The sequence below is a fragment of the Calonectris borealis genome, chromosome 12 (assembly GCF_964195595.1).
Source record: "Calonectris borealis chromosome 12, bCalBor7.hap1.2, whole genome shotgun sequence".
In the NCBI taxonomy this organism is placed as follows: domain Eukaryota; kingdom Metazoa; phylum Chordata; class Aves; order Procellariiformes; family Procellariidae; genus Calonectris; species Calonectris borealis.
In genome coordinates, this window is record NC_134323.1 from 13,518,804 (window position 1) to 13,531,217 (window position 12,414).

At 39.2% G+C, this 12,414-nt stretch overlaps 1 long non-coding RNA gene across 1 annotated transcript in view; it reads left to right on the forward strand.

Moving 5' to 3' along the window:
- The first annotated feature begins 807 nt into the window (after nt 1–807).
- The window catches only part of LOC142087323 (uncharacterized), a 93,507-nt gene continuing 81,900 nt past the window's right edge, over nt 808–12,414 (forward strand). The window contains exon 1 of the long non-coding RNA XR_012675416.1: nt 808–866. This is a non-coding gene — a long non-coding RNA (uncharacterized LOC142087323). The remainder of the gene's footprint in view (nt 867–12,414) is intronic.

The window sequence follows — 12,414 nt, forward strand, 5'->3', positions numbered from 1 at the left end:
CTGTTTGCTACTGGAATCAGATTTTGTGTGAAAACAGTAATTGCTGGCTTTATTCTGGGATGTTTGTTTCCACCAGAGCTGCCTCCCTTTCTGCTGAGAGGGCTGTTGGTTTCCATGCAGACGTGAGAGTGGCTCTGGTTTGTAAGGCTGTGTGTAAGATCTGGCTTCCGATTTTGGTGATCCAGATTTACACCCACAGTTAACTGCAGGTGTAATTTATAGATGTTTGATTAGGCTATTTCAAATGTTTCGCTTTGGGCCAGTTCAATGAGCTGGCTCAGTGTTATGAATCAACTGTGCAGTTAATCGGAGGGACAAAACTTTGGGCTGTTATTGGCAAGCACAAAATGTATGTTTACAAGGTCAGACACCAACTACAAAACCTAGGACTTCAACTTTTGAGGAAGAATGATGTTTTTCTGGTTTAAATCCTTGTAATGGAAGCCTTATACCTGTTTGCTCAGTTAAATAGGAAAGGACAGCATGATGTATCTCTAGATAAATGTTGAATTTCTACATTTTAAATGTTTGTTAAAAGATGCATTAAAATAAAAGTAGCCAGTGTTTGTCTGCATTCAAAATAGCACACATAGAGTATCAGTGAGGTCTATGATCACACAAGCAGCTAGTGGTGATAAAGTGTCACATTCACGTGTTACAACTAGGAATATTGTTGTAGTAAAGAGTAACCCACAAACTTTGTGGGGAATTAATCTAGCAAATATATTCTTTCAGGGTTATCAGCTCATCTGAAGTAGTATCAAAACTCAGCCCCATAATATAATCTATTCAACATTTGTTTCTTTCAGGGTTACAAGAAGCGTCGAGTCCCAAAGGAGTGCTATGCATAATGAAAGACTTGACTGGTAAGAAATATTGGAAGGGGTGTTCAGCTTCTATTTGGTAAGAGACAAAATACATTTAGCATAAAAAATGGTTCTAGCGAACTTCCTCTAAACGTATCTATAAATTTTCAGCGATAATTCATCAGCTGAGGACACTGGTATTTTTGGTGGTAATGAAATCTTATGGAGTCATACATTTAACAAACTCGACTGGCTGTTGACTGATAGCTTTTACAAAAGAATCAAAATGAACCATTGCTGTAGCTATGAGATATTCTGCCTTTTCACAGAAATGTTGCAGGCTTCTTCATAAAGTTACGTGTATGCCACCTCCCTTCCACCCCAAAAAACTAGTTTACATAACATATTCTTCATGTCAGTAGAAAGCTCTATAAAAGCTGCATAAGAAGACACTTAATGACTAAAAACGCTGGTAGAAACCTTGTATCGCAACGTGCACGCAGGTATTGAAGCAGAGAAATGACTGTTTTGTATTCAAGCTTGCCGAAATGCAGTTCTTTCTGTCTGGATATGTGTGATATATTCCCAACAAAATTTAAACAGTTAATCTGAACAGAGACACTGGATCACTTTTTTCTTGCAGGAAGTCTGATCTGTCATATAGAACAGAACGCTTTCACTAGGTTTTGAGTCTTATTCTTCTCTATGTCAGTGATAAACGCAGCAGCAGTATCTTTCCTTTTTCTTCAGATTGTAATTGAGATCTTTGGTTCTAGATCATAGGGATAAATTGAAAAAAAAAAATCAATCACTGCGTAAAACATTGATTTAATTTAAAAAAAAAAAAGGGAGAGAGAGAATTCGTTGATGCATGTTAGAGTCGAGTCTTCAGTTACCCTATTTAGGAAACTCTTGGTTAACAAAACCTACAATCTGTTTGCTTTATACAAGAGAAGTTCCCTGATGGTTCATTTCGCTTATTGTTCCACTGTCACCTACCTGCAGTGACAGGAAACTTCTGTGATAATCTTATGAAATTACTTGAACAAACTGTCTTGAGTGATGTCATTTATTTTCCTTCTGAGGGAACTGTTGTGTTAACAGGGACTGAGCGAGCACAAACTGGGGATGGGAGAGTGCAAATACGTTTCAGAGGGGGCTGCTGGAAAACTTCCTGCCAGTAAAATCTGGAAGGCTTAATTATGACGAGAATACTGATTTGCACCTTATACATTCTTTCAAAAAATTGTTGCATTTTGTGTTTGGGAAATACCGCTGTGGTAGTGATGACAATGATACTGCTGCAAAGTATGTGAGTTAATGCATGATAGTGTTGAAGTTCATGGGACTTCTACTAGTCCTAACCCCTGTAAGCCCTGCCTGGAAGTGTTATGTGTCCAGGAGCAGTCTGGGTATTTATGTAACAGACTTTAAGAAATGTTTACAGTCCATTTGCTACTTCATATGCACATCTTTCTGCAGTCAAAGTCATGAAAATATGGAGACTATTCTGATACTTGGTGGCTTTTACCTTAAAAACAAAACAAAACAAAAACAAAACTAATAAGTTTTAACAACCTCGTGATATACTCTCGTGACATGGCAAGTAAATATTACAAATTAGCTACTAGGGCTAAATATTTTTGATCGTGGGCAATTGAGATTGCTGCTTATTTAGTTCATCATTAGGTTGGAAAAAATACTTTTCCCTGGAGTAACAAATTGGTCGGCTGCATCTGTGAAATTGAATTAACACTATGGTTTTATTGACTCTAAAGTAAATACTTGTTTGAGATGCTCCCTTAAATATAAGTCAGGATGTGTCTAGATTTAAGCTCTCGTGTTTGGGAAAATGAATCTGTATTGCCAGAATTGATGACAAAAGATGGTTAGTTAGTAAAATTGAGCTAGATGAATTTTTAAGTGATGGGTCTCTGTCCTACAAACTGCAGGTTAAATTCTGTTTTGTGCTGAAGCTTTCTGTTGAAATATTAAGGGTTTATGCTATAAATATGGTGTCCGAATAACCATTTCCCCCCCCCCCCCCGCCAACTCACCTGAAAGTTATCTTATATTACAATGCTAGCTCTTCCGAGTACCATATACTTCCTGCAGGGTAGATAATGGTAAGTTATTGATGCATTTTGACAGCTTTTCAAACACGTCTGTGTGAAACAGAACTGTATAAAATTTAGGCTTCTAGAAGTTAACATGTACTTTGTCATTATAGAAACCTTCAAGTCTTGGTTTACTGTTCCTCAATTTTCTGAGCAGTAAAACACACCTTTTTATCTCTGTGAGACAATTCTTGCTTCTGGCACAAAGGAGGAAAGTTCAGCCACTGGAAGTCCGAGGGAGAGCTCTGAGCTTCCAGATCTGAGAGCCTGTGGGCATGTGTGTGCAGGGGGGTGGTGGGAGCAGGTGAATCGTTGCTGCGCGTCTCCTGCGTTCTTCTCCAAAGGAAACGCGCAGGAGTTGAGAATGATGACAGGCTCCTCTGATCTGTTCTCAGTAACAGTTTCTTACCTGGCCACCCAACTGACCCAAGATACCTGGCTTCCTTGTTCTTTCTTTACCCTTGGCTTTTGCATTATATTGAATGAGCTTGCTGCTAAGGAGTAGACTTCAGCAGTAATTATGTCAACAGAAACCATTGCAATCTGCAGTAAAGCCAAATGCTACGTTGTCCGGATATTCCTGCTTTTAATTTCCTAGTGCTTATATTTGGCTCAGAATTAACTGTAACAAGAATCCTGTGTGTAAGCAAAACTACTGTGTATATTGAATATTTTAAAACTGAGCCTGGGATATTTTTACCCTTTTTCCAGTGCAAGCTATTAAACCCTCTATCATACAGAACGATGTTTTTTGATACAAAGTCAACATAAAAGCTTCTCTAATATTAACCCCAGTATCTCTTCTTTCACTGTAACAACCTTTATGAAAACTGCTTGCAGTGATGTCCACCAGACTCTTCCAGATACTCTAAGCCCAGTCGGAAGCTATTTTATTGTACCTACCCTGTATAGCAAGTAGCACCCATTTTATTTCCCACATTAGAAGTACAAGAATTTAAGCAATACCTGTATGTAAGCAACTGGACTATTTCTAGCCAATATTTCAGAGGAGTATGTGGCTTAAATGAACACCCAACAATAAATGGACGAATACCTGGTGTCTTCAATGGTATCAGAAGGACTCAGTGGTACGTTTGTCTTTTATTCACCAAGAAGTGGGTTTAGACTCTCAGAGCCACCTCACTGAAAAGAGAGCCCTAACAGACTGCAAATTCTGAAGCAAAAACCCGTTTCCTAAATTTTTACTTTGTGTCTGTGTGTGTGAGATTGGGTGAAGCCTTAATACGTTCAAGACAGTGACTGGCACAGTAGTAAATCTTTCCCTTCAAAATCCATTTTACCTGTCCCAAAATCTAAATAGTTTAAGGGCTTTGGTCTAGTACAAATTAATTTGGTACAAAAAACTAGACAAATTGGTCTAGTGCAAATTAACTGAATGGGGAAGTGGGAATGGATAATAACAGGGAAGGGAGTGTCTTTTTAGTTGAGGAAGAGAAAGGAAAACAATGAGAGGTTTGGAGTCAAAATAGGAAATGTAGTGTTTGCATAAATGGTTTGAGAATATCTGGTGCAATTTAAGAATTTCTGGTGCCTTTGATTAGTGGCCATCAAGGGGAAGGAGGGACAACTGAGTACATGCGGTTGCAGGAAGGATGAGAGACAATCAGTTAAGGAGCACGTGAAGAAAAATTAGGAATGGGGAACAGGGCAAAAAAAGAAAGAGAACCTTATGGAATGAGGAAAGGGGAAAACAGAGAAATTATGGAGAGATGGGAAGGAAAAGGTGGGAAAAAGGAAAGAACTAAGATGAAGAATGAGAAATACCCAAGAAGTAGTAAATAATGAACAATCTTGAGAAATAACAATGATAAAGGAGGAAATACAAACTTATTTTCGTGGAGTTTTTAAAACCACATGTATTTGTATCTTAGTTTATCTTTTAGCTGTTACAGGCAGAAAAAAGGAGCTATCGGTTTAGGGAAAGGGTGTTTTTAAACTTAAGTCCAGATTTATACCAGTGGAAACCGTGGCCTGTTGGGTCAGAGTTTATCGTCCTGACTGTGTGCCTGGGGTAGTAGCAGCCATTTTCAGTGTCAGTACCGGGGGAGGCTGGAGAATGATCTCATGTAAAACACTTTTTCAGACTGGTGAATACCAGTAATAATTTGCAGCTATGATATGGTATTTTGCTCCAACATTAGGCAGACCATGACTGTCGTAGAAACATTTTCCCAGGTTTTTATTGTATTTATGATTATTATTTAGCTCTATCTGCAAGTATACCTGAAGCAGCTTTTCTCATAGCAGCCAGAAATAGATAGAAAATGCAAATTAAGCCAAATGATGTTGTACTGATCTCCTTAAGGAGATTGATTCATTGAAATTATGTCTACCCCCCTTTTTTTCTGGGCTGCGATGTTGTGGTTTTTAGCATGTTTTTTAGCAGTTCTACTGACTATGTGCCGCAACAGATGATCTCTGATGGCAGAGGCAAATACGTAGAGGCAGATGCACCCATGAGGTATGGAGGTTCATGAGGTACAGAGAAGGGAAAAAAGCTAGCATACAAGCATGCAGTAATCCTGGCAATAACAGATGTACTGGGAATAATAGTGTGCTCCTGAGAATTAATAACAGTGATGCCAGTGACATTTTTTGGCATAGGAAAAGATCCACTGAAGCCTGGAATGACAATGGCTGCCGAGTCTTCCTTTTACAACTTAAGCTTTTGCAATCCTGTGCGGCAGAGACAGAATGAGAAAAAGAGAACTTAAACAGTTCAAATGCTGACAGTTGGCATTGCTAAGAGAATGGATGTAAATGGCATAAAATTAACAGATTACATCCTGCCAAGTTTCTTCTTAATTGATGTCATTCAGACCTTCTCAGCAGGCATTGTAACAGCAGCAATTCAGTCTCCCCAAGGTTCTTCGCTGTTTAAGTAAGACAATGCAATTCCTCAATAAGTCTGAGAGCTGGAACTATTTTTCCCTGAAATCTTGACTTGATAATGCCTTTGGGCTCAATCTTGCAAGGTGCTGAGTGTCTCAGCCCCCACTGACTTCAGAGGTAGGTGAGGCTCCCTGCGTAATCAGACTTTTTGTTCCAGCAGTTCATCTCACACAGGCAGGTGTGTGTTTTCCTCATGGAGCCTGGGATGAAAAGGTATGTGGGTAAAATGTGACAGCTGCCTGTAATTTCCCCTTCTCATTATGGACTGTAGCATCACTTTTGTGGAAGTGAAGTCAGTGGCAATTTACAAACCCGATAATACAACCTTGTGATTTCTCTTTGAAAATTATATGCCAGATCTAGACCTAGTTTTCAGCAAATAAACCTGAAAGAAATATTAGTACCTGGAATTAGAACATAATCATGGTTTTGTTGAAAAGAAAAAACATTCCCAATCTGCTCTGCATGCTGGCTTGATGGATACTGAGGGAGCCATTGTGGTTTATTATGTTGCTGACCTGCTAATTAAAGAGGCCTTAAGAAAGAATTGACATAGAGGATGCTTTGTGGCTTATTCTGTGTGGGTCCCTGAATTGTCTTTGACAGAACTAAATGTAATACCTTTAAATGTTACACAGTGTATTTGGGATTGCGTGATTAATGCAGGGGCTTTGACATTTGAATTTTACTTGCTATGGACTGGTTTAACCTCCCTGTCTCAAATTTTCTATCTCCAGAATTAGTTAAATAAACATGTTGTAAAGCGTAATTAATATTTTAAATGTTTTAAAATCCCTGAGTGAAAAATAGAGATCTGTGAAGCTACCGTTTGAGAGCTTAAAATTCTTATCTAAGGGTACTCATGGTCACTGTTACAGGTGTTACTGTAGTACCTAGAAATCTTAATCATGGATTGGTTAGGCTGGGCACTGTAAAATACAAATGAAACATCAGTTTACAATAAACTTTTAAAAGTTCACATAGTAAGAAATAGAATATGTTTATCAAAAGCCACAATAGCATTTTTCTGTATTTTATTTCCTGAAGAAACAGTAGAATACAGGCAAGAATATGGGCTTCAGTCATATGAAAATATTTAATCTGACCCATCATGTTATCTCAGTGGCTACCTCATCCCTTGTAGGATTTGGATATTTAGGCTTGAAATAAAGAAAACAGAACAGTACAAAACAGCCCTCTCCTTGAGAATGTTTACCGTTATTCAAACAGCAGGGAGGGAGAGAAACTGCACTGAAAGTTTTCCACCTTCAGCGTAGCACCTTACTCTTGCCAAGGCAAGTTGCAGTAGTGAAATCATAAGGTCTTTTTACCTGTCAATTCGAGGAAAAATAGATTGCTTGCTAGGGATGGATTACCATGTAGTGAGATTTTAATGAAAGTTTCTGACTCACTTGTATGTTTTTAAGATAGTGCCATAAACAGTACCTCTAACATAGCCAATTGCAAAGGGTATTTCTTTGATTTACCTCCTCTAAAATAAAGGTATAATTTCTTTATATACATGACCAACACAAGCCAAAGTCCCTATCAAAACAAGACATTCCATTGCTTTTATCTCTGTGTAGAAAAGGTGGAAAATCAAATCTGTCAGTAAAAGCTGTTAACCGTTTAACTACTGGAAGCTATCACATTGAAGTGATGCTATGTATCACTTCAATTAACATTGTAATATGAGCTGATACAGAACAGAGTAGTTCTTTTTTTCTGTAGCATAAAGCTTGTCTTATATAATCATTACCCACTAACATATGTGTGCTGACAAAAGTATGATATTTATCATTTCTCATCCTATTCCAATAATTTACTGCCTCAGGAAAAAAGGGCATGAAGATCTTGATACAGTGCTCAGTGTAGCCCAAATAGTATTCTTCTCTTTGATCGGAATAGACTTCAGATTAAGTCCATCGAGAAATTTCTTACTCTCATCCACCAATGACATCTGAAGGGAAGAAGGATGCTACTTCAAAGGATTCCAGTGCTGGGCAAATTGTTCTCTGCATACGTAGGGGCCAGCATGTGGTCTTTTGACAGTCTGTGAATTACCGTAAAACATTACATAGGACATGCTATTGGCCTAATTTTCTTTAGGATTTTCTGAAATCTGTGTTCATCTTGTGCCTGTGAATTGGGATTTGTACTTATGGTACTTCCTATTTTTGCATGGAAAATGAATATGCTAAGCAAAGTCTTTGAATGCAGTTAAAGAGCCCCGTAAAAATGACAGCTATAAACAGCATGATTTGAAGATCATCTCCCCATCTTCCCTCTGTGAGAGATACACTTTTAAAAATGCAGATGCCTGTCACTTTGCTTACAACATTTTGCTTTATTATAATTGAGTATGAAAGGTTTGAGAATAGTGAGGGACTCTGTCCTCGCCTAAGAATTCTGCAATTTAAGTCGAGGTGTCAAAAACCTGTTGATGTTATCTGGTACCTTTCCTTTATGGTGAAAATGTTAGCACAGCAATTTCTGAGAAAGACAAACCTTCTTGGACCTGTAAAACAAAATAATAACAGTCTTGTAAACAAGTGTCTATATGATTGCTCTTGACATTTTAATTTGCCGCTTGTTAAAAGTCCATTTTCTTGACCTGAAGAGGCTACATTTGGATGAATTTGAACGTCTCACTGCAGCAGGATTGCTAAAACTGCTTATAAAATGGCATAAATGATACTGGCCAAGCGGAGGTATTTAATACACGATTGTCTTCAAATAACAATCTGGTATAGTTTTTTGTGTTCAGTATTCTTCCAGAGCACATTTCCAAACATATCTCTATATGCAGGTTCCCTTCACTTTTTATTTACTGTAGTTAGTTAGCACAAACTTGCTTTCAGCTTGTTTTTAATGGCAGTTTAAAACATCAATGTATCACAACCTAGCTGTGTAAAATACCTACAGAATGCTCTTAACTGCGTACTTAGTTAGCCAGCCCAACGTTTGTTAAACGTTCTTGACATTATTTTTAATCTGCCGTATTTTCAACAGGGATTATGGATAGCTGTGCACTTTGGAAGTGGGAGAAGAACTGTCAGATGTCAGTTAGGGAAGTGACTTGCAGAGAGTCTCTCCATGAATATGTATGAATTGAAAAGCAGCACAGTGATGGCCCTGGAGCCTAGAATTCTCTATCAGATACTGCATAGAAGAGAAGCAGAAATAATTCAAACCTTCACTACCTGCCATGGTTTCATATGGAAGTGATCAGACAGGCTCTCTGCTGCTTATATGATGACTCTGCATTTGGGTAATACTTCAATTGTCATGCAAATTTTAGAGTAAGCAAATATAAAGTCCCAACATGTGTTCGACTTGCAGAAGATAAGCTTAATTAACAGTATTTCACTCCTTTACGGTAGGAAGATGTATTGTGATGGTAATGATGCTGCATCTTCTCTCACTAGCTCTACTTCCTTGAGACTTCTGTCTTTGCCAGCTAACTCTTCCAGATTGCAGAATTCACCTAGAAGCTGTGTTTCTGGTAGGGGTAATCACTTTTGATTACTGTGTGGCAATGTAATAGCTCGGTTAATTGTATGTTGTGCAAAGCTAAAAGAGAGGAAGATGTATGGGTTGTCATTATTCACGTGGTACGTGAACCTGTATCAGTTGTCTGTGTGTATGTTTCATTTTAAATCGACAGTTCTTTAAACGTTCAGCAGAAAGTGTGATTTAAAGTCAAATTCATCTAGATACATTTAATAGTGCTTTAAAAAATTTATTACCAGCTGAACTGGTAGCAAAATGGCCACACTGCTTATGATTTGGCTGGTATCCTGACTTTCTTGCTTTCCAGATTATTTTTGGATAGTTTCGCAAATCTGTACTTTTGGGCAGTTCAGCACATCTCCTCGTAATACAACATAAATTGAACTGTAAAAACTAATGGACTGGAATACATCAGGGCTTTAAAGACTTATGGCCAATTCTATATATTTTGTGCAGTGAAAGAGGCTATCAGCCTCAGGTTTGTCATACGAAAACTCAACCTGAAGTTGAAAAACTATCCAAGCTTTCATGTAATGGCAGTCTGTCTTCACTGGAGTATGACCTGACTTTTCTTGAAATGCAATACTTACGAGTAAATTCTGATTTAAGCCCCCTATTGTTGGGGGCTAATGTTGTTCCTCTTGCTGAATGGTACTGCACTAAGAAGAGAGAAAGAAAAAAGGTACTAGTTTAGTGAGCAATTCAGCAGAAGAGGACAAGAGGTAGGGAGACCTTGCCAAGTTTCTCAAGTGGTCAGCCAGTGCCTCTGAAGTTGACTTTGAGCCACCTTTGTTCTGCAGGAGCCAAACTTTTTTGAGAAGCAGATGTCCTCTGCTTTCTTCTGCTCCACTGCTTGTTAAAAGTGCTAATGTGTCAGTGTTAAAGAATGTCATCTCGGTGAGCCATAGCCTGCCCAAATGCCAAGTTGCTCTGCTTGTGCTTTGAGAGTTGGTCAGCCTTATTTTTTAACTTGGTGCTTTGGTGGCTGCATGAATCTCTAGAATTGGTACTTTTGTAATTCTTTATTTGTACATCCAGAGCATGCTAGCTACCTCTAACCTTTCACTTGTGCAAATCACTTTGACAGAACAAATGCTTATAATCCAATATCATCATATACCGTATCATTCCCTTATCTTGAAAACTGTGAAGGACATGAGAGCGAATGAATTAACTACTTCATTTTGGGGATGATGTCATCTCCCTTCATTGGACCTACCTTCATTTTCCTACTGTATTTGATGGAAGTCCCACCTTGACTGTTTTCTTCCCAGTCTTTTGCTACACATTTTATTGTCAGCAGTCCCTGCCATCTGCACCCAAGGGAATTAAGTCAGCTTGATGTCAGTTATCAGTGGAAAAGTGAGGAAAGAAAGAACTGGCCCCTGACCAGAGTAAGATACATGCCATCAGTTCTACAAGACCTAAGTCTGCTGTAACAGTTACAAAGCAATTTTTTGTTTTGTTTGTGTATGTTGTTTTTTTTTTTTTTTCGGAGGGGTGGGGGAGTTTGGTGGTGTGTGTGTTTTGTGGTGGGTTTTTTTGTTTGTTTGTTTGTTTTTTTAACCTGAACACTTTCCAGGAGTGTAAATGCCAAAGTCATAAATAGAAGCATATATTATGTTCCTACAAGTGTAATAGAAACTTTTCTATTAATTGCTACTGATCATTTATTTGTATATTGACTTGATTCAGAGATCTGAGTATTTCACAAGTTTAAATGAGTTCAGACTGACTGCTTACTTCTTACATAAATAGTAATTTTATTCATTTTAAAGAGGCATAAGTAGTTTACCACTACTGTTTAACAAGTATTTTCTTAAGCCCTAGGGCTACTGGAGCCAGGTTTCCATTAGATTTGTCTCTGAGCTGAATGACATTTTAAAATCAATTATACTAAGGTGGTTGAACCTAAACTTTGACACATTGGAGGATCAACAACAGCACAACAGACTTGATGTCAACGTTCCTGATATCTTCTGAATTATGGGTGGCTTTAATGCCCTGCATCTCTTTTGTGAGGACTTGAGCGCAGTATGCACAGCTGCTTGCCTCCTCTTGCAAGTGTTTGGGGCACTCAGGTTTAAATTGCTGGGGGCTATGAATGTGCTGATTTTCCAGGATTGAACTGAGTCAGATGAAAGAAATGATGCCATTTCTTGGGCAGTAAATGCAAAATCTGAAGAAGAATGGATTCCCCAAATGCCTGTGTCATCTTTTTGCCATCTCTCCATTCTGTACCAGGAGACAGGATGGAGAATATCTTCACATCCTTCCTCCCCTGAAGATGGCCTGCTCCGCTCTGACTCCCCAAGGACGCTCAGCCCACCATCTCTTTTGGGTGTACATTGTTATCCCATTGTATGCCCCAGTCTTTTTTGACCTTTCTTGTTGAATTATGGATATGATAGTGACCTCTGCAGCCCTTCCCCCGTGTGCCTGCTCCCCTCACAGGCTTTGGCCAGAATGACTTGCTTGCAAGAAGGAGGGGAATTTGTGTGCTGCTTTGCTGCTCGGTGGAAAAAATGATGGGGAAAGGAGGACTTGGGTGTAATGTGCTTGTATGATTCTCTGTAAGGAACTGGCAAGAAACGGAATGATTGGAGTAAAGCTGAGGAAGCAGTTGTTAAGGCTGAAGAGCGGGCAACCCAGTGAGGACTGGAGAGGTAAGCTCAGAGCTAGCTGGCTAAGGCCTGGAGGATAGTGGGGTTCAGCAAGGAAGGCTTTAAGCAAGACCTCCTTCTCTTCTCTATCAGATGAATGCTTTTGTCTTTTCTATCCCTCTCCTTTCTTTGGCTCTTCTGAGAAATCAGCCAACTCTGCGTGCCTGATGCTTTTGGCCAAAATTCTCTCCTCAAAGAGGAGGCCATACACCCTGCACCATGCTTTGCAGTCCTAGAAGCTGTGCCTCCTCTACCGTGCCCTAGCACCACCAGGCCAGCGCCAACCACCCTCCCCACGTGCCAGGACTGGAGACAGCTATTCGGTGAGTGGCTGCCCTTCCACTGTGCCCCTTCCCAAGCACCCCCAGCATGGCCTCCTGGAGCATCTGCTGCCTCCAGACA